The 23,039-nt window shown below is 43.0% G+C and overlaps 2 long non-coding RNA genes across 3 annotated transcripts in view; both read left to right on the top strand.

The window, feature by feature from the left end:
- The window catches only part of LOC310888700, a 220,217-nt gene that overhangs the window by 152,422 nt on the left and 44,756 nt on the right, over positions 1–23,039 (top strand). The window lies entirely within an intron of this gene.
- On the top strand, positions 13–21,451 carry LOC310888695. 2 transcript variants are annotated; one of them, XR_014576064.1, is made up of 4 exons: positions 13–421; positions 9,066–9,207; positions 9,295–9,447; positions 20,871–21,451. It is a non-coding gene; the product is annotated as an uncharacterized lncRNA (long non-coding RNA). The 2 variants fall into 2 exon arrangements; XR_014576065.1 differs by lacking the exon at positions 20,871–21,451 and having other exon boundaries at positions 17–421; positions 9,295–20,847.

The raw sequence follows: 23,039 nt of genomic DNA, 5'->3' as shown, positions 1-23,039 counted from the left end.
CGGCGGCGGGGCGGCCGGGGGGGTGCCCGGAGGTGACAGCGGGGCTGCAGGTGGCGCTGGACCCTGCGTTAGCCTTACATTTAGAGCCCTCCCTTGTGGGAGGTTCCTCCTTTGACCGGGAGGCGGGGGTGCTTGTGTCGTCGGGCGGCCCCGCCCCGCGCTCCTCCTCCCCTTTCCCTGCCGCGGTGGCAAAGGCTGCCCTTCCGCGTTGTATTTAGAGCGTCATTGGCTCGCCCAGTGGCGTCCCCTTCCACATCTGGGACACAAAGTGGGCGGAACTGCCCGCGGGCCGCCCCCCCGCCTACGCCGGGGGCATGCGAAGACTAGGTGGCTCGGGTCTCCACACCGATAGCATTTTTTCTGACCCTTGGGGTCCTGGCTGATGGTTAGTGCTGTTGCAAAAGCGGACGCCAGCGATTCGGTATGATGTTCGATAGAACCCCTCGGTTACACGCCTCTGTCATCTGAACTATTGTTGCATTCACGGGCAGAGCCTGTAGCACCTTTTTACAGTTGGTATTTGCGTTTTCTACCGCTAGCCTTTGTAGCAAGGCGTCTTTTGCTTCCTGATTGTCGATCTGCTTATCTAATGCATCGCGAAGCCGATCAATAAACTGCATGTATGGTTCAGACACCCCTTGCTGGACCTTTGTAAAGGGCTGCGCGGGCTTCCCGGTCTCTGGAATTCTTAACATTGCCTGGAGGGCTAGGGTCGCAGTCAGCCGGAGGATGCCTGGATCTAGACGCGCCTGAAGGCGCGGATCTGCTATCGGGTCCGTACCCATCAGTTGAGGTATACCGGCTCCGAAAAGCGGATCCCCCGGCTGCCTTTCTAAATTTTGGAGTGCTGCATGTTCGCACAACTCTTTCCATTTCTGTTCCCATAATAATTTTTGTGTCGGAGTTAATATAATCGCTGCCATTTGTCGTATGTCGAAGGGGGTTAAAAGCTGACCCGTCATGACGTTCTCCAGCAGGAACTGCGTAAACGGGGCCGATAACCCATAAGTGGTCACCGTCTTACGCAGTTCTTTAATAAGGTCCCACTGGAAGGGGTTCCAGTCATTTTGCCCACGATCCTGAACTTGGGCTAGAAAAACGAGCCCTACCCCCCCCCCCCCCCCCCCATTGCTTCTCTCTGAAGTTGTTTACAACGATCTGGGGGGTCAAAAGGATTCCCCGCGGGCGGATCCGCTGGCCTTGTGGGCGGTGGCAGCGGCGGTGCTGACGGCCGCTGAGACATTGTCTCCGACTCTGTTCCCAAGTCTGTCAGGTTTACTTCCTCTGGCGGTACGCAGTCACCGCTTTTTTTTTTTCACCCACCTGCGTAGCCTGAGCGGCCGCTGTCCGCTCCCTTTTTTCCGCTCGCCATGATCTCAGTGTCTCAGTTACTAAGTGCCAGGTCGTTATCACCTCAGCAGCTGTTGTATCTCCCCGCGAGACAGCGTCCTATATAGTTGTCCCCGCGTTCTCCCAAGTTTTTACATCAAACGCTGCCGGAGCTGTTATCGGGGCCCCGTTCTTTCGTAAGAACTTTAGCAATCGTTTCACTTTATGCGGGTCATATTTCACTCCCCTTTTTACCAGGAGTTGATTCAGTAGCTTAGCTATCACCTCCTCTTCGGCCGATAAATTAGCTCCCATAGTTAATGCCCCAGCCGCTCACCTGCTTCTTGAGGTGATGTCCCAGGATTAAAGCCGCGGTCCTGCCGCCAGCTTGAGTCGTTTGGCTGGGGTCCCTTCAGACGCTTCTCTCAGCGTTGCTCTCTTCCTGATCACATCGGGGTCACCATTTGAAGGGATGAAAGACATGGACTCCTGATGGCTCTTGAACAGGAGACCTTTATTGCCGTTTTTCTCCACTACATATACTTTCCCCGTAACCCCATGCGCTGTCCACGTACCCGAATCAGTCATACAGTTGGTTAGAAACCCTCAGAACGCACCCCAAGCCAACCAGCAATTGGCCACTGCCCAAAGTCTATCTTTATCACTGCAGCCAAGTTATTTATCTCTACCTTGCTCAAGTTTTTGTTTCTACCGCTTATTTCCTCATTATCTCTAGTTCAGGGACGTGTGAAACAGCGCAAAGCCACCTGCGAATTCCTTCCCCACATCTTCCCTTTCTTATAAACATCTGCTGTGTCACCCCACACAATGATGTCATCGATGTACTGCAGGTGTTCAGTAGATTCCCCCTGTTCCAGTGTAGACTGGATCGGTCCATGGCAAATGGTAAGGCTGTGTTCCCACCCTTGGGGAAGTCAATTCCAGGTGTATTGGATACCCCTCCAAGTAAAAGCAAACTGTGGCCTACACTCTGCTTTTAAACGGATGGAGAAAAATGCAGTAGCAATGTCAGTTGTGGCATACCACTTGGCTCCCTTTGATTCCAGTTCATACTGGAGTTCTAGCATGTCCAGCACTGCAGCACTCAGCGGTGGCGTGACTTTGTTCAGGCCACGATAGTCCACTGTTAGTCTCCACTCACCATTAGACTTTCGCACTGGCCATATGGGACTATTAAAGGGTGAGTGAGTCTTGCTGATCACTCCTTGGCTCTCCAGTTGACGAATTAGCTTATGGATGGGAATCAGGGAGTCTCGGTTGGTGCGATATTGCCGCCGGTGCACTGTTGTGGTAGCGATTGGCACCTGCTGTTCTTCGACACTCAGCAACCCCATAACAGAAGGGTCCTCTGAGAGACCGGGCAAGGTAGACAACTGTTTAATGGCCTCTGTCTCTAAGGCAGCTATGCCAAAAGCCCAGCGGAACCCTTTTGGGTCCTTGAAATATCCTCTCCTGAGGTAGTCTATGCCAAGGATGCATGGAGCTTCTGGGCCAGTCACAATAGGGTGCTTTTGCCACTCATTCCCAGTTAGACTCACTTCAGCCTCCAATACAGTTAACTGCTGGGATCCCCCTGTCATTCCAGAAATACAGATGGGTTCTGGCCCTTTATAGCTTGATGGCATTAGAGTACACTGTGCACCGGTGTCTACTAAAGCCTTATACTTCTGTGCGTCTGAAATGCCAGACCATCGAATCTACACAGTCCAATAAACTCGATTGTCCCTTTCCTCCCCTTGGCTGGAGGCAGGGCCCCTCTAAGCCTGGTCAGAATCTTCATTACTGTGTCTGGAGGACTGCTCGCTGGAAGCTGGAGCAGCAAGTTTCTCAGAGAACCCCTTTTTTCCGATTGTTTTTCCTTGCAACTCACGTACCCGTGCCTCTAGGGTCGAGGTAGATTTCCCATCCCATTTTCTCATGTCTTCGCCATGGTCATGTAGGTAAAACCACAGGGTGTCATGGGGTGTGTACCCCCTATATCTTCTTCCTTGGACAGAAGGACGATTGCCCCTGTTAGCTGAGACACTGTTTTTTATAGGTGGGGAGGAAGATAAATTCTCTTTAAGTTGGTGGACCTCTTTAGAAAGTTTCTCCACAGCCGAGACACAGGCCATTAGGGAAGAGGAGAGACTTTCTTCATACTGCCAGAGTTGTTTAGCCAATTCATCCACTGGGGGTTCCTCATGGTCCTTCCAGGTCATTCCTGCCAATGAGCTGGCATATAATGATGGTGCACTCCATACAAACTTCTGCCACATGGGTCTTGTACACTTGACTTCATCTGGATCTGTGGATATTTGTTCGTTGTCTAGGTCATCATAAATCACCTCCCGTACGGCTAATTCCCTCAGGTACTGGATTCCCTTCTCCATAGTGGTCCACTTGCCTGGTAGACATACAAGTTCTTCCTTGAAGGGATACCTTTCCTTCACAGCTGACAGGAGACACCTCCAGAGGCTGAAGCCTGGTGCTCCTTTCCCAATTGCTTTGTCAATGCCTGCATCTCTAGCAAGGGATCCCAGCCACCTGGCTTCCCTGCCCTCTAATTCCAGACAATTGGCTCCAGTGTCCCAGCACTGGAGCGGCCAGGTGACAAGGTGCTCACCTAGATAACGACTGAAATCTTTTTGCACTTCTCGTAGCTCACGCTACGTATAGGTTCCGGGTAGTTATTGTTGTTTTGCGACATCTTCATCTTCATCCTCCTGTTCCTCTGATGGCCCGGCCTTGTCTTCTCCATACCTAGTCTTAGCAGGAGTTTCTCTGCGTTCTAAACGATCTGAGTCTCTAAACCATGTTTTCATCTTGGTTACGGGTGCAACTGACACTGGTACAGTTTGTTTCCCTGGCTCAGCCTTGGGGCCCGTTGTAGGGCTTAGAGTGGCCACTGGGCCTGTCTCAGGGGTTGAAGTGGCCGCAGGGTCTGTCACTGGGGTTATACTGGCATTGAATGCAGCTCGGTAAGGATAGGCCAAGCCCCAGCACGTTGCAGTGATTTGTGTATGTCTGGTGTTGCCAGAGTGATGACACACCTTTTTCAAGCACTCTACCAATTTTTTAGGATTTTGCATTTGTTCAGGGGTGAATTTCCAAAGCACTGGAGGTGCCCACTGCTCTAGATGCCTTCCCATATCCTCCCACTCTCCCTGCCACTCATAACTATCCCGCCTCAGGACAGATCTCTGGATGACATTCTTAAGTATTTGTTTAACCTTAGACAAAACCTGAAGTGCATTCAGGAGACCTAACAATAAGAACACGCTGGTCTGAACATCCCAAGGATATTCAAAGTTTTGTCAAGCTACCATAACTTGCCTGGAGGAGAAGAAAGGGGGAGTGAACAATTGGGAAAAAACAACTTCCCCTGACACCTCCATAGACTGGCTCCCTGAAGAAAAAGCATGAAATGTGTAATTATTATTAGTTTCTGAGGTAGGATTTCCAAAGTACGGAGTTGATGGCAATGCTGAGTACAAATATAGTAATGCGTTATATAACTCAGCTCGGAAAGCAGGCACAGCAGACTTGAGATCACAAAAATCGGCATTGTGATTAGAAACTATTAAACTGATATAATGCTTATAAGGATTTTGTTTTAACACGCTCTAGTCAGATCTGTCATTATCTCAACACTTCATGCCCCACGTTGGGCGCCAAAAAGGACTGTTGTGGTTTAACCCAGCTGGCAGCTAAGCTGCACACACCATTCGCTCACCCACGCCCTCCCTCTCTGGGACGGGGGAGAGAATCAGGAAAATGAAGCCTGTTGGTTGAGATAAAGACAGTTTATTAGGACAGAAAAGACAAGAAAAAAAATAATAGTGCTACTAATAATAATGTGTACAAAACAAGTGATGCACTTGTGATGTAATTGTGATGTAATTGCTCACCACCCACTGACCGATGCCCAGCCTATCCCCGAGCAGCCGGTCCCCCCACCACAGCCAGCCCCGCCATATAATTGTGCAGCATGACGTCAGATGGTATGGAATACCCCTTTGGCCAGTTTGACGCAGGATCAGTTCTGAAAGGACTGTATCCCACGGGAGGGACCCCCACGTTGGAGCAGGGGAAGAGAATGACCGTGAAGGAGCAGCAAAGACCAAGTGTTACGGACTGACCACAGCCCCCATTCCCCCATTCCCCTGCGCTGCTCAGGGGGAGGAGTTGGAAGAGGATGGATGGGGGGGAAAGGTGTTTTTAGTTTTTTTGTTTGTTTCTCACTGCTCTAGCTTGTTAGTAAAATGTAATAAATTTTATTAATCTCCCTATGCCGAGTCCGTTTTTCCCGTGATGATAATTGCTGAGTGATCTCCCTGTCCTGATCTCAACCCTTGAGCCCTTTTCCTTGTATTTTCTTCCCTTTTCCCTTTGAGGAGAGTGGTGGTTTTACTCGGGTGGGCAGCCGAGTTACACCACAGCCGCTCTCTCACTCCCCCTCCTCAAAGAGGAAGGGGGAGAAAATACGATGAAAAGGGCTCAAGGGTTGAGATAAGGACAGGGAGATCACTTAACAATTATAGTGACGGGCAAAACAGACTCAGCATAGGGAGATAGTAAGATTTATTGCCTATTACTAACAAGCAAGTGAGAAACAAAGGAAAGAAACCAAAAATGCCTTCCCCCCATCCACCCTCTTCCACCTCCTCCCCCCGAGCGGCACAGGGGAACGGGGGAATGGGGGTTGTGGTCAGTCTATAGTGCTTCGTCTTTAAGTCTATAGTGCTTCGTTTTAAGGCTTTTGACACCGTTCCCCACAACATTCTCCTCAAGAAACTGGCTGCTCGGGGCTTGGACTGGCGTACGCTTCGCTGGGTTAGAAACTGGCTGGATGGCCGGGCCCAGAGAGTTGTGGTGAATGGAGTCAAATCTGGTTGGAGGCCGGTCACTAGTGGAGTCCCCCAGGGCTCGGTACTGGGGCCGGTCCTCTTTAATATCTTTATTGATGATCTGGATGAGGGCGTCCAGTGCACCCTCAGTAAGTTTGCAGATGACACCAAGCTAAGTGCGTGTGTCGATCTGCTCGAGGGCAGGAAGGCTCTGCAGGAGGATCTGGATAGGCTGGAGCGATGGGCTGAGGTCAACTGCATGAAGTTCAACAAGGCCAAGTGCCGGGTCCTGCACCTGGGCTGCAACAACCCCAAGCAGAGCTACAGGCTGGGAGATGAGTGGCTGGAAAGCTGCCTGGCCGAGAAGGACCTGGGAGTATTGGTGGATAGGCAGCTGAATATGAGCCAGCAGTGTGCTCAGGTGGCCAAGAAGGCCAATGGCATCCTGGCCTGTATAAGAAGCAGTGTGGCCAGCAGGTCGAGGGAAGTGATTGTGCCCCTGTACTCGGCTCTGGTGAGGCCGCACCTCGAGTACTGTGTTCAGTTTTGGGCCCCTCGCTACAGGAAGGACATGGACGTGCTCGAGCGAGTCCAGAGAAGGGCGACCAAGCTGGTGAGGGGTCTGGAGAACAAGTCTTACGAGGAGCGGCTGAGGGAGCTGGGCTTGTTCAGCCTGGAGAAGAGGAGGCTCAGGGGCGACCTCATCGCTCTCTACAGTTACCTGAAAGGAGGCTGTAGAGAGGTGGGGGTTGGTCTATTCTCCCACGTGCCTGGTGACAGGACGAGGGGGAATGGGCTAAAGTTGCGACAGGGGAGTTTTAGGTTGGATGTTAGGAAGTACTTCTTTACCGAAAGGGTTATTAAGCATTGGAACGGGCTGCCCAGGGAGGTGGTGGAGTCACCATCCCTGGAGGTCTTTAAAAGACGTTTAGATGTAGAGCTTAGGGATATGGTTTAGTGGAGTACTTAGTGTTAGGTCGGAGGTTGGACTCGATGATCTTGAGGTCTCTTCCAACCTAGAGAAATCTGTGAATCTGTGTGAATCTGTCTCCACCGCTCCTTCTCGGTCACTCTCGTCCCCTGTGCTGTGGGGTCCCTCCCACGGGATGCAGTCCTTGCTGAACTGATCATGCATGGGCTTCCCACAGGCAGCAGCTCTTCGAGAACTGCTCCACATATGGGTCCGTACCACGGGGTCCATCCCTCAGGAGCGAACTGCTCCAACCTGGATCCCCCACGGGCAGCAGCTCCTGCCAGGTCACCTGCTCCTGCGTGGTCTCCCCTAAACGGGCTACAGGTCTGGCCCAGGATCTGCTCCGCCAGGGGTCCTCCACAGGCCGCAGCCTCTGTCGGTGCAGGTCCACCTGTTCCACCATGGTCTCCTCCACGGACTGCAGGGTGGAACCCTGCTCCACCGTGGTACTCCATGGGCTGCAGGGGGATAGCCTGCTTCAATATGGTCCTCACCACAGGCCGCAGGGGAACTTCTGCTCTGGCGCCTGGAGCACCTCTCCCCCTCCTTCTTCACTGACCTTGGCTCCTGCAAGGCTGTTCCTCACTCCTCTCACTCTCCCAGCTGCTGTGTAGCAGCATTTTTTTTTCCCTCTGTCTTAAATATGCTCTCACAGAGGCGCGAAGAACATCACTTATTGGCTCGGCTCTGGTCAGCAGTGGGGCCCTTACCAAACATGGGGCAGCTTCTAGATTCTTCTCACAGAAGCCAGCCCTATGGCCCCCTGCTACCAAAACCTTGCCACGTAAACCCACTACAGAGGGGGAGTGAGAGAGTGGTTGTGGTGGAGCTCAGCTGCTCAGCTGGGTAAGACCACCACAGGTATACATAATAGAAAGTTACATTCTTTATTGTGCTTTCCAGCCTATAGTATTTATTCTGAGGAGGGAACGTGTGGTCTACAAACATGGCAGTAAATTTATTTCTGTTATTTCTATTTTCTCAGGTGTTATCTCTGTCCTCAGAGATGTTAAGAATGATACTTTTCAATAGATTTAGTCTATACTTTCATTAAAATTTTATACATGATCTAAGTTTTTAAAAATTGAGTGATTAATGGATGCTTTTTCATTAGAAAGATTATGCCAGCAGCTCAGACTTGCTAGATGAGGCTAAAGGTTTATTTATAGTAATTGCAGCTATAAATGTGGAGAGCTTTCATAAGTGGATATTTCGATAACCAGTTGTTGCTGCTCTTGAAAGGTTCTGTATCTGCATGTTAGTGCGAACATCAGTGCTTTAAAGCTTAGACGTGGTATTAATTTTTTTCAGCACCATTGATTAGGAAACTGAGGTAAGAGTGTACCTTTAGAACAGCTGAATAAATCCATTCAGTATAGAAATCTAAGTTTGAGGAATGACCCATCACCTGCTTTCCTTTACCATATGGTTAATCTCTGTTAATCAGTAAATCTCTTCTAGTGGCAGACCATCTTTGCCAATATTTTTCCCCGCATCTTGCAGCTATAATGATGTAAGACAACTGGAAACTTGATTAGCTAAGTCTTTTCTTTGTGCTATTCAAGTATGCACATAAAATATTTATACATGTTAAATTTCTTGAGTTGCTCTTGCATCATCTTTAGGAATATCACTTATCATTCTTATGTGTTGCTGATAGAGAAATGAGAAGAAAAATGCACACACTGAAAAGTTAGGATTCCAAGCACATTTGAAATGTATTTAATAAGAACATCATTTATAGCAGTTGGTGGGTTTCTTGTTTGTTTCAGTATTAGGAACACAGTGGAACTTCTGTAAGCATATCAGTTATGATTTAGCACTATGTAAAAAAAAAAAAAAAAACAAAACATAGTTGACTGAAAGGAAAAAATCCAGATGAGCATTAAATATTTTTTTTCCTCTCAATCCAGGACATTTGCACCAGTGTGGGATGTTTTCAAAACCTCAACAGAAAAACTAGCAAGCTGCCACTTGGATCTTGTGCGGAGATTACAAGAACTAATAAAAGAAGTTCACAAGTATGGAGATGAACAAATGAAAGCTTATAAAAAGGTTATTTTTTATTGTATGCGTGTCCAATGACTTCTTAACATGAAAATTAAAATGATTTGGTTTTGACAACGATGTTATATTTGGCAGAATAAAGAAGATGATTCTGGAACATTAGAAGCAGTGCAAAACATTCAAAGTATCACTCAGGCCTTACAGAAGTCAAAGGAAAACTACAATGCAAAGTGTATTGAACAAGTACGTTTGAAAAAAGAAGGAGCAACACAGAGGGAAGTCAATAAGGTAGTTCTGTGACACGTTAAATTCATTGTGTTGTCAATCTGTAATGCGTTCACCTTGTATTAGTAATTGAAATGCTCTAAAAGGACTAAAAGTAGGTAAATAGTGGTTATTTTATAACGTACGTACTTTGAATGCCTAGTTATATTTTGTTTACGCTTCATCTGTACTCTCTAACTGCACTGCAGTTCTAATTATTTATTTTGTAATTACCTACATCATATGATAATTTTGTTTAGTGGCTTTTACAGAAATTATGTATAATTGATTCAGCATCTATTATGATTTTGGATAAATTTTCTTAGGTAAATAAACACTCAGTGCCCTTGTTTTTTTAAATTAAGGAGTAGGAAGTCTTGTGCTGTCACTTCAACTGAGACAAAATAGCTAATTATAGGACTATTAGAAATCTGTTCCATTGAGAAGAAAAACAAGTTAATGCTACTTTCGATACTAATTTAAGACATCACAATTACTTGGACCAAAAACTCAAGGGATGAGTATTGATGATGTATTTAGTACTATCCTTGGGTCATGGGAGAGTTTGATTCATTTACAGAACGGTTGAGGTTGGAAGGGACCTCTGGAGGTCATCTTGTCCAACCCCCTGCTCAAGCAGGGCTGCCCAGAACCTGGAGGGAGACTCCACAACCTCTCTGGGCAACCTGTTGTTTTTTGTTTTAAGTTTCCTGATGTTCATAGAATCATAGAATGGTTTGGACTGGAAGGGACCTTAAAGATCATCTAATTCCAGCCCCCCTGCCATGGGCAGAGACACCTTACACTAGATCAGGGCTCAAAGCCCCATCCAACCTGGCCCTCTTCTGGACACGTTCTAACAGATCCACATCCTTCTTGTGCTGGGGGCCCCAGAGCTGGATGCAATACTCCAAGTGGGGTCTCATGAGAGGAGAATCACCTCCCTCGACCTGCTGGACATGCTTCTTTTGATGCAGCCCAGGATACAGTTTGCTTTCTGGGCTGCAAGCACACATTGCTGGCTCATGTCGAGCTTCTCGTCAACCAACGCCCCCAGGTCCTTCTCCTCAGAGCTGTTCTCAATCCATTCTCCACCCAATCTGTATTTATGCTTGGGATTGCCCCAGCCCAGATGCATGACCTTGAGCTGTTGATTGCAACTGGTTGAATGTGACCATCCAGCCAATTCCTTATCCACCGAATGGTCCACCCATCAAATCCATGTCCCTCCAACTTTGAGACAAGGATTATCATGGGGGACAGTGTCAAATGCTTTGCACAAGTCCAAGTAGATGATGTCACTTGCTCTTTCCCTATCCACCAATGCTGTAACCCCGTCATAGAAGGCCAACACATTTGTTGGGAACCATCTGCCCTTAGTGAAGCCATCCTGACTGTTAACAATTACCTCCTAATTTTCCATGTGCCTTAGCATAGTTTCCAGGAGGATCTGCTCCACGATTTTGCTGGGCACAGAGGTGAGACTGACTGGCCTGTAGTTCCTCGGGTCATCCTTTTTTCCCTTTTTAAAAATGGGGGTTATGTTTCTCCTCTTCCAGGGGAGGGGCCCCTCGTCCCTGCCTTTGCCTTCTGGGACTTGGGCTATGTGGCTAGAGCTCTTGATGGTGGAGAGTGAGGCAAAGAAGTCATTAACTACCTCAGCCTTCTCTTCTGTATCCTGGGTAACCAGGTCTCCTGTTTCCTTCTGGAGAGGGCCCACAATTTCCCTAGTCTTCTTTTTTTTTTTTTTTTTACTGGCATGCCTATGCAAGCCTTTCTTGTTGCCCTTGATGTCCTTGGCCAAATTTAATTCTCGTAGGGCTTTAATTTAATTCTCGTAGGGCTTTAATAGGACTTTTTTTTTTAAGGGTTCAGACAGAACCTCCTATGTTTCCATTTGTGCACATTGTCTCTTGTCCTTTTGCTGGGCACCACTGAAAAGAGCCTGGCTCTGGTTTTGTCCTCTTCATGCCCTCCTTTCAGGTATTTATATATATTGATGAGATTCCCCCCAAGTCTTTTCTTCTCTAGGCTGAAGAGTCCCAGCTCTCTCAGTCTTTCCTCATAGGAGAGATGCTTCAGTTCCTTAATCATCTTTGTGGCCCTTTGTTGGACTCTTTCCAGGAATTCCATATGTGTCTCGTACTGGGGGGCCCAGAACTGGACACTGTTCCAGATGTGGCTTCACCAGTGCTGAGTAGAGGGGAAGGATCACCTGTCAACCTGCTAGCAACACTGAAACTTTTTCTGGTTTTCAGGAAACAAAGTAATAGTAGAGGAAAGTGGTTATGTTTCCCTGTATTATCTTTTTTAAATGTTGATACCTCTGCATATTTCCATTTCATTTATCTGATCTGTGTAGGACTGTTCTTGTTAGAAGAAAAGCAATAAGACCATTCTGTCTTAGTGGAGAAGATAGTTGGTTATTGTCTTGTCACTGATGACAAAAGTGATCCTGTTGACCATGTTCTGATTGTTTTATCTTTAATACAAATCCTTTTTTTTTTTTTTCCTGGTTTCTGTCTCAGATGACAATCACTACTGGTTTCTAGACATGAATCAGAAATGTGTGGGATGGCAGATGTCAGCCCGTTCAAAATATTTTTTGTGATCTCTTGTAAATAGATTTAAACTTTTCAGTAGGAGAAGACTTGATGCAAGGCTTGCTTTTAAGATATAACATTGCAATCTCTTGTCCAGTTGGAAACAAAAAGAAAGTTCAGTCAGTATTGGGATTCTCCTGCATTTCTTTGTCTTCCAGGAATATCAAGCCCACAAAAAGAAAATTTTGGTTTATTAACAACAAATAATTTTTTTTGTTATAAAGCCAAAAAGGACTATTATAAACAAGTCTAATCTGCATGAATCTGGCCCTCAGTATGTTCTGCATTAACTTCACTTTCAAATATCTTCTCTTAATCTTAACATTTATGTTGATGTAGCACCTGTACTTTTGAATGTGTTTTTCCTTATTTTTCTTATTTCACTTCAAATAGAGCTGTGCCTTCTTGTTTTTGTTTCTGTTTTTGTTTTTGTTTTTGTTTTTCACCCTTGACTCTTTTAGAATTGCACTAATAGCTGTTTGTTCTGAATTCCAACCCTGCTGTCTTCATGCTTTTCTGTTGCTGATCTGAATATTTTACATATCAGCTAATTAGTTAACTTCAGCAATGCATGCTTTCAAATATTGATTTCAGAACATATATTACAAGTTAGTCATCCTTGATAAGGGGAAGGGATTTAAATGACATAATTACTTTGTTACCTTTTTATGTGGTTTATGTTTAGCTTTAAACAGAAATCTCTGTTGGCTTGTTAAAGTTATTTGGTGGTAAAATTTTGTTATGACACTTTACTGTTTTGATATGCCTCTGAATATTTTTATAGGTCATCCTAGGCTTTCTCTTAATAGTGACTTTAAAATCCTTGGATCAGATTGGATGCTTGACCATTTGACGCTTTTTTTGTACTGATCTGTAGGCAGCAGTTAAATTGAAAAAAGCTACAAATACCTATAAACTATATGTGGAGAAATATGCTGTGGTTAAATCTGATTTTGAACAGAAAATGACAGAAACTGCACAGGGGAGTGTTATTTTAAAAGGTAACTCAGTATAGGTTAATATGTTCTATTTTATCTTTCTGAAGATATCTGAAGCTTTTGAAAAATTGCTCCGAGATAGAATGATCTCCTTTCGAATTTATATAAAAATATACTGTCAAAAATAATAGGTTTGAAAGGCAGGCTCTCGACCTGTGATGAAAGTGTTCTTGAATGACACGTTGGAATACTAGCACTCTAGAAAGACTTTCTGAAGAAATTTTTAGGAAGAAAACAAAAAATGAACTTCTGGAAGTATTATATATTATATATATTATATAAATTATAATTATTAAGTATTATATATTCTGGAAGCCTTGTGATTGTGCGGAAAATCCTGTGAATTGTTGGTGAGCCAGAATTCATTCATAGGAGTTATAATACTGGGATCTATCATAGTGTTGTAGTGTGGTGTTGTCTTTTTTTTTTTTTTTTTCCCAGTATCTTGACTAGGTTCTGGTTGGAGGAACTATAACCCCCTATGCTTGTCTTACCAGTTGGAGTTAAATTTGCTCAAGTATGTTATTTTTCTCTCTTTAAAAATGTGACTCTTAAGTGCATTTTTTTGTTGTTGTTTTTTAGTGTAAGACTGGGTGATGACTGCAGTTATTCAGTGGTATAAAAACCACTTGCGTTAAAAAATAAAAAATTCACCAAGAAAATTCATGGTCTAGGTTATAAGGCCTGTTGTCCTTCTCTCTCATCTCTGATGTGTGAAGCTGTTTTCAATATATATTTTAAGTTAGCATTGCTGTCAAAAGCAGCAGTTGTCCTCTTTCCATGCTTCTTCCTTTGTTGTGCGTTTGTGTGAGGATCTTTCTTGTGGAACTAATCCAGACAAAAGCTAATGTATTGATGAAGGTTGGCTTTAACCCAGAAGAGGTCTGGGGTCATCTTTGTTATGAGATCACGCGAGCATTTGTGTTGGCACAAAGGAAGAGGCAATGTGGTACCAAGGGTAGAGACTTGGGTCTTTAAGCCAGCTTAAAGTGTGTGAGATGCTGATCTGGATTTAACTGAATGTGTGTCCACCTTATAGATTTGCATCTGTTGCTTTAGGATTGTGTCTCTCTGTAACTAGAATATTTGTGGTTCATCCCTAGGCAGTTTGATTGGGATTGACATTTGCATGTGTGATTACAATCACTTGTGAATTTCGGGACTGGACAACTTCTTTAAACTTGTATTTTAAAATCAGTTCTTGGAAACAAGTATAATAGTAATAAAAGAATCTTTGCCACTGAAGTGTAACATTACTCCTGGAAATGTTCCACAAATAAGAGTAGGTGAAGGAAAACGTAGGGCTTTCAGCAAGCAAACTATCTGGGCTTTTCATAATGTGCTTAAAAAAAAAAAAAAAAGCCATTTAAACAATCCACTACAACAAAAGAAGAAAAGGATCAATTCTTATCTAGTAACAGAATATGAAGATGCTTTTTTTTTTCCTCCTTATTTGTGTTAATAGGTAGGTATTGGTAGATATTGGGTATTTCAACCTGATTGAGGTATCTGGAGAGAGGAAAAAATATTTTTACTATACCAGATATTACATCTGGGAAAGCCTGACCATACTTCTGGGCTTTTTTCTTTTTTTTCTTCTCCAGTGCACAAATAGTACAAATTTATATCTCATTACAAACCATACTTGTCTAAATGTCCTTAGTTCTTCAACTGTAACAACCCTTTTACTCTAAATTTAAATTTTCACTTATGATAATGGTCAACGTAAAATTCTTACTACCTTCCACAGCTATATATTGGAAGTGAAAATTGGAATTCTGCCAGTATAAGTCCGATCTGTTCAATTTTATTTAAATAGAATGGTGTTGCTGCATCTACAGTTTGGTTGCAGGACAGCTCCTTTACATATGATGGGATAGGAAAAATAACAAAATGTATAAATATGTGAAAGTCCCTTACTAAATCACATATACCCTAGATGATCTTAATTTGTAGTATATTTCACTTTAAATATACTAGTTCTGAAAAGAAATTAAATGTGTGAACATTCTCAGCTGTTTCAGTGCAAAATCAGTTGGCTTAACTTAAATCTTTCTTGGACTGTTCAAATAAAGAACACTAGCATCTTGAACTGATGTGGTACAGGTTTTATGTATTTTTTTTTATGTATTTGTCATTTACTATCTTACCTGCATTATCAAAGTGACTTGTGATGCATGATTTTGATAGACTGAATTTTGAAACATGATTTTCATAATCTTGAATTACAAGTTAGTTTTTGCTGCAATAAACATGGAAGATTTTATTGTGATTAAAGTATGAAAATATAGTTTACTTTGCTGTTTAGAAATTGGATTTGACAGAAATTGCTCATGTTGAAAGATTGAGTAAAACTATAGTTGTATTATATGCAGTTGCTAAGAAAACATTATTTGCCAGTTATTCCACCTTGTTAAAGTTTGCTGCCTTTTTTTTTTCTGTATGAGTCCAGTGTTTTCCTTTGACCTCCTCTTGCTGTTAACATACTTGAAAAAGTCTTTTTTGTTGTCTGACGCCACAGTGGCGAGCGTCAACTCAAGTTGAGGTTTAGCTTTTCTTTTTTTCTCCCTGCAGATGCGAATTGCAGATCTGTACTCTCCTTGTGAAGCCAGACCTTGCTTCCAGAGGTCACATATCTTCTTTTTCTGCCCTGTTCAGCCAGGCTGGTCTTCTGCCCCATTCGCTTGACTTACAGCACAGTGGGATTGCCTGCTCCTGAGCTTTTAAGAGGCGGTTCTTGAAAAGCGACCAGCTCATGGACCCCAAAACCCTCTAGAGCTGATTCTCAGGGGAGACTTCTAACTAGCTCCCTGAGAAGCTTAAAGTCTGCTCTCTTAAAGTCCAGGGTGGCAACTCTGCTGACCTTTTTTCTCCTTACACCAAAAATTTTGAACTCAACTATTTCATGATCACTGTGGCCAAGACAGCCACCTCCCATCACCTCTCCCACAAGGCCTTCCCTATTCTCAAACAGGTCTAGGAGGGCTTCTTTCCTATTTTTCTCTCAGAACTTCCAGTCTCAAATAATCTTCAACATGCTCTAGGAATTTCCCAGACTTGCTTTTCACAGCAGTATGGTATTCCCAGTTAAGGTTGAAGTTGGTCTCCCATAAGGACAAGGGCAACCAATCCTGAGATTTCCTGTAATTGCCTATAGAATAGCTCATCCATGCTATCGTCCTGCGTGGGCGTTTGATAGTAGACACCCATGGCAACATTTGCTTTGCTATCCATTCCCTTAAATCCTCACCCAGAGGCTCTCTACCACATCATCCCTAATGGCAAGGGCTGTACAGTCTAATCTTTCCCCTACATACAGTACAACACCTCTACCTCGCCTGCTCTGCCTATCCTTCCTGAACAGCCAATACCCCTCCATCCCTCCATCCCAGCACTCCACTTGTGCCACTCATTCTACTGAGTCTCACTAATACCAATGATATCGTAACTCTGGGAAAGGACCAAAGCTTCGAGTTCATCCTGTTTGTTCCTCATGCTGTGTGCATTGGTATACAAGTATTTCAGTTGTGCTCCTGAACTTGCAGTGCTCCCTGGAGCAGCTTAGATGCTCCCATTAGCCTTGCCACCCTCAGAAGGTGCTGTACCATCCCTTGGCTTAACCTCAGTGTTCCTAATGGTATTCCCCCTTCTCCCATCGATCCTAGTTTAAAGCCCTCTCAGTCAGTCTTGACAGGTTACAGGCTATGAAACATTTCCCCCATTGAGACATCTTGAAGATTCTTCCATGATTATAAAACCCAGAATTCTGTCAGAGGCACCAGTCTTGGAGACAGGCATTGATGACCTGAGCTTGCTTGTTTCTTTCCTTTTCTCTCCCCATTACTGGGAGGATTGAGGAAAACACTGTGCTCCTGAGTCCTTCAACCATCTTCCCAGGGCCCTGAAATGTGTTTTCATTGACTTTGGGCTTCCTGTAACTACATCATTGGTACCCACTTGATAGAGGAGGGGTGGTATGGTGGTTTTACCTTGCTAGGCAGCTGAACTCCATCACAGCCGCTCTCTCACTCCCCTCCTCAGAAGAGGAGGGGAAGAAGAAAAGGAAAAAAACAACTCACAGGTTGAGCTAAGGATAATTTAATTAAAGGAAAAATAATTATTAAGGGAAAATTATTATTAATGAAAAAATGTAACTAAAAGGAAAAGGGGGAAAGGGAAAAAAAAAAGAAAAAAAAACACAAGCAAAGGCCATGTGGAAGTGCAGAGGAAAGAAATTACTCTCTACTTCCCACCAACGAGCGATGCTTGACCACGTCCTTGAAGCAGGGCCTCAACGCGCGTAGATGTTGTTCGGGAAGACAGACATTTTCACAATGAGAGCCCACCCCTCCCCTCTCCTTCCTCTTTCCACCTTTTGTTGCTGAGTGTGATGTCATATGGTGTGGAATATCCCTTTGGTTTGTTTAGGTCAGCTACCCTGGTGATGTTCCCTCCCCACCTCTTGCCCACCCCCAGCCTGCTGGCTCTTGGGGGGTTAGAGGGAGTCCTGATGCTGTGCCAGCACTGCTCAGCAGCAGACACAACACTGGTGTGATACCACTGCTGTTTTAGCTACAAGTGCAGAGCACAGCACTGTATGGGCTGCTGCAGGGAAAGTTAACTCCATCCCAGCCAGACCCAGTACAAGTGGGTAATAGTCTGGAGGCTGTATTATGCTTGAAAGCTTCCTGGTAACATCCCTGATCTGAGCCCTGGGGACGCAGCAAATTTCTCTGGGAAGAGGGTTTGGTCTGCAGATGGGAGCCTTTGTTCCCTTCAGAAGGGGAGTCACCTATGACTACAACTTGCCACTGTTTCTTCACGGCACTGGTTTTGATGCCTCTTCTTCCGTCTTCTCACATCCCTCATCTACCATACCAGAGCCTCATATCTATTCAGTAATGGAAGCTGAGTGGATGGACAGGGGATCCTCTTATGACTTACAACTCCCACAGGTGTGCTTGCTGTTGTCCTCCACCTCAGGGAGTAGCCTCAGGCACACCCTACAGCCTGAGAGGTGGGTGGTTGCATGAACTGCCTGGAGCTCTGTCAGGGTGGTTGCGTTAGTTCTACCAGGTGGCAGAGGAACAGAAGCAGAGGGTGTGGCTTTCTGTCAAGTGGTCACCATGTCTGTGCCTCCTTGCTGCCACACACCTGACAGAATGTTGTTTAATACGTTGCTGTTGGTTGAGGAGGCCATCAGGGCTGCAGCCCAAGCCTGCTGGTGAGCAGAGCAGGCAGCAGCCCTCCTACTGTCAGAATGTGCTGCCCTTCTGCACAAACTGTCACGCCCTCTCTGTCCCTGCTTGCAAACACTGCTTGTGACACTCCCAGTCAGTTCTTGGAAAACCTGTCTTAACTAGAATTGAGTACAGTTGACTGTTTGGATGACTTTGGTGTTGAGCAATCTGCATATAAAGTTCAAGAATGAGGAATAATTCTTTACATTTTTAAATTGAAAGGAAAACGTTTATAAAAAGGAATGATGCTTAAACTGTGTATGCTGTGTATGAATTGAACAGCTAAAGATACTGACAAAGATCTTCGTGTTCTATGCTACAATAAGAAGAAAAAAAAATGGCTTGTACTTGGGTCATTAACATTACAGAATTGTTTCAGTACATCTTTTCAAAATAGACTGATCTTTTAAAAGTGCAAATAAACTATTTGGTTAATGATTATATCTGTGGTGTGTATTATAGTGCCTAGATTGCTTTAGTCTTTGATCAGAACCTTTGTTTTATGTACTATAAAAAATTTACTACTTCAAACATTTTAAATACTAAGTATAAAACAATAAGCAAGAAATATTGAAGTGGAATGGGTGGGGGGTGGGTGCACTATCCACTGATATAATAAAAAGATTTGGCCATCTGTTTTGATACGCATTATAGAGAAGAGTTTAAAGGAGAATAATATGTGGCCACGATAGTGATTAAGAGCAGATATTATAGACATGGACCATAGATAGCTTTCAAAGCAAAATAATACAGTATATAAACTGTATATATAAAATCAAGCAATCACTAAAAGTAGTAATATTATAAATAAGCTGCAGAGGATGACTGTATCCTCTTTAATCAAGAAGGAAGGCTGCTGGAGGAAAAATCCTATTTTAATCTGCTTGATTCGTGGCTAGAGAGGCATATAAGTATGGCAAAGTAAAGACTGAGAGTTTAGAAGACAGAGAGATTTGATTTGTCTGTATGGAGTTGTACTTGTGTTTGTGAATCAGAGTACGGGGGCATGTGATACGTAGAGTAAAGAAGCAAAGGAAATAGATTTAACTTGAGAAAGAGAAAGCATGTGTATATTGTAAGCAGGAAGAGAGGGTGCCGATGCAAAACAGATACAGAAATAGGGTTTCTGGGATTAGATGAAAAAGGAGATGAGACTATTCACTAATGCAGAAAGGAGACTTTTTAAATACTCTCTAACCTTATTTTCACTTGGTAGAAATAGGTCAAATGTTTTGAAAAACAATTATAGGTGAAAGTTTAAAAAACTCAGAAGTTGAATAACGGTTCTAGAAGGATCTATTAAATTTTCATAGATTCATAGAACAGCTTGGGTTGGGAGGGACCTTAAAGATCATCTAGTTCCAATCCCCCTGCCATGGGCAGGGATGCCACCCACTAGAACAGGGTGCCCAGGGCCTCGTCCAATCTGGTCTTGAACACCTCCAGGGAAGGGGCATCCACAACCTCTCTGGCCAACCTGTTCCAGTGCTTGACCACCCTCTGAGTGAAGAATTTCCTCCTAACCTCTAGTCTAAATCTCCCCTCTTTTAAACCATTCCTTCTTGTCCTGTAATTATCTGCCCGAGCAAAAAGTTGCTCTCCATCTTTCTTATAAGCCCCCTTTAAGTATTGAAAAGCCGCAATGAGGTCACCCTAGAGCCTACCCTTCTGTAGGCTGAACATCCCCAGCTCTCTCAGCCCCTCTTCATTGGAGAGGTGCTCCAGCCCTCTGATCAACTTTGTGGCCCTCCTCTGGACCCGCTCTAACAGATCAACAGCCTTCTTGTACTGGGGGCCCCAGACCTGGATGCAGTACTCCCAAGTGGGGCCTCACAAGAGCAGAGTAGAGGGGGGACAATCACCTCCCTCGACCTGCTGGCCATTCCTCTTTTAATGCAGCCCAAGATGCAGTTGGCCTTCTGGGCTGCAAGCATGCACTGCTGGCTCATGTCAAGCTTTTCGTCCACCAGAACCCCCAAGTCCTTCTCTGCAGGGCTGGTCTCAATGAGTTCTTCTCCATGCCTGTACTCATGTCTGGGATTGCCCTGACCCAGGTGCAGCACCTTGCACTTGGACTTGTTGAACCTCATTAAGTTCACATGGGCACACTTGAACCTCAAGCTTGTCCAGGTCCCTTTGGATGGCATCCCATCCTTCTGTTGTATGAACTGCACCTCTCAGCTTGGTGTCATCTGCAAATTTGCTGAGGGTGCACTCGATCCCATTGTCTATGTTGGCGATAAAGATATTAAACAGTACCAGACCCAGGACAGACCCCCAAGGGACACCACCCGTCACCGGCCTCCACCCGGACATAGAGCCATTGACCACCACTTTCTGGGTGAGGCCTTCAAGCCAATTCTTTATCCACCGAATGGTCCATCCTTCAAATCCATCTCTCTCCAATTTGGAGATCAGGATGTCATTTTAAAGTACATTATTTTGTAACTGTGAATTATGCAACTTCCTTTCTTAAACAGTGTAATCGCTGATAAATGTCTGAAAAATATTTTTTTTTCTGTTTAGCATATTTAAGTATTAAAAATTAAGATTTAGTAGTTTAAGAATTATTTTCATTATGAATAATTGCTTATATTGGTTTACAGAAATTTCAAGATATTGAAGAAACGCATCTTCATATGAAAGAGATTATAGAATCATTCTCAAACATCATAAAAGAAATTCATTCACAAATAGGAGAAATAATTTTTATATTATCATTTTTTAATTTTTTTTTTTAATTTGGATTATGGTCCATACTAAATGAAGCATTTCTTACTGTGTTTGTGGTAATTACAAGATCACATCTTTCAAATGACAGTAACTTTTAAAACTGGAATGAGAAAGAGGAGATAAATAGAAATGATCCATAAGATTCAAAAGATTTTCAAGCAGATTTGGTTCTTTTTACCACAAATATCAAACGTTATACAGGTACTGAACTTTTTTATCAGATGTTTGAAGGAGATTTGAATGCTTATTAAATTGTCATTTTGACTTTTTGTGATGTTTGTATATATATGTTCCCTTATTCAAGCCTCTCTAAAAATTTTTATTGAGTAGATCATCCTCTAATTTTGTTCATTGTATTAGAAATCTTTTTAATATCTAAATTCAATATAAACCAGAAATTTTACTGCTTCTTGGTGCATTTATACATTCAATATCACAAATTTTACAGAATAAGGCTGAATAATGATTACATTTTGTGTTAACAGAAAATATTTTGACAATTTGAAGAATTATTAGTGTATTTCAAAGTTCTGTTCTTTAGATATTAAATTAGCACTAATTTTACACATAATGGGATACTTGTAATTTTATTTTAACTAAAACTTGAAATTATCAGTCTGAAAAGCTTCCAAATTTTTGATACACTTCAGTTTTTATGAGCAAAAGGCCTTTAGTAACAGTGTTAAAAGAAGCTTTTATAGTATCTTTTATTTAGATTCAAGTTGTTTTTTAGATGCAACTCTTATAAGTATTCCTTAATTTTTGATGTGTTGAAATGTAGTTTTATTTGCGTGCGCTTAATTTGAGTCACTTTTCCTTAGTTTTGAGGTTTTCTGCTAATGAATGATGGTCACAAGGGTCGTGCTATTTATTTCTAAAGCATATACATACTTCCTTGTTGGAAAAACATGTGGTTGTTCCTTTGTGAGACCAAAAACATTACAACAGTAGTGCTTTTATTCAAACAGGTGGGAACTGTGATAATACAGTGGGAACTATTCACACCCTTAACTGGTGTTGGCTTAAGAGGCAGAGTGTCTTCCTGACATTGTAGTGGGACATGTTGACAATTTCAGAAAATGATGTATACGAAAGTGGTTTAGATGGAAGAAATTGAAGTAAATCCCAGACCACTCATCAAGCTGTATTCTTTCATCACTCATTTCTATCTGTATTATACACACACTGGCTAATACTAAAGCAATGAAGGGATTTCCTTGATAAAATGTCTACTGATTTCTGGAAACCCTTTAAATATATTTTTGAAGGAAGTATTTTTGAACAGTAGCTCTAGAGTTAAAAGTAAACACTTCTTAAAGTCAATTATATTCTGTTAATTACTGTTTTTTAAATTCCCTTTGTGTGTGGTAATTTTTTTTGAAGGTACACGAAGAGTTTATTAATAACATGACAAATACTACAGTTGAAAGTTTAATACAGAAATTTGCCGAGTCAAAAGGAACTGGCAAGGAAAGACCCAGTAAGAGATTAAGAATAACAGAGTAGGAAATGTTAATTTTAAAAACTGTAGATTTCCACTCCTATAAAAGGTCAAGCCCTATTTGTTAATGTGTTATAGTTGTAATGTACTTACAATTTCAAAATTTTTGGAATTCATTAGCTTTGATATTAAATTATTCATAGAAATTCAACAACACAATGTATTATATATGTGTAGGACTTGTGTTCATAAAGCATAGCAATTTATAACTCTGAGTCCCTCTGTGTAGACCTTTAAGGAAGCTCTTAAACTATACTGTTCCTTGGTACGTCAGTGAAATTTGTCAAGAAACCTAAATTCCTTGCACAAACTTACCTGTGCTATATGCTTCTGCATAAATATTTCCATACTTTAATTAATATAAATTGATGGATATATTCGGAACAGATGTCTGTAAAGCTGCTTATAGAGCTGTTGAAACAGTTCCATTGATTTATTTGGTCATCTTACAAAATTATGCATTTTAATAGATCATATGTAGATTGTTTCTTTACTAAGTAGCAAATTGAACAGTACTTCCTGAAAGTACTGCTTTTTGGGT

Source organism: Anser anser (assembly GCF_964211835.1).
Source record: "Anser anser genome assembly, chromosome: W".
NCBI lineage: Eukaryota > Metazoa > Chordata > Aves > Anseriformes > Anatidae > Anser > Anser anser.
The sequence above is the reverse complement of the archived record's forward strand: the minus strand, read 5'-3'. Positions and strand labels throughout refer to the sequence as shown.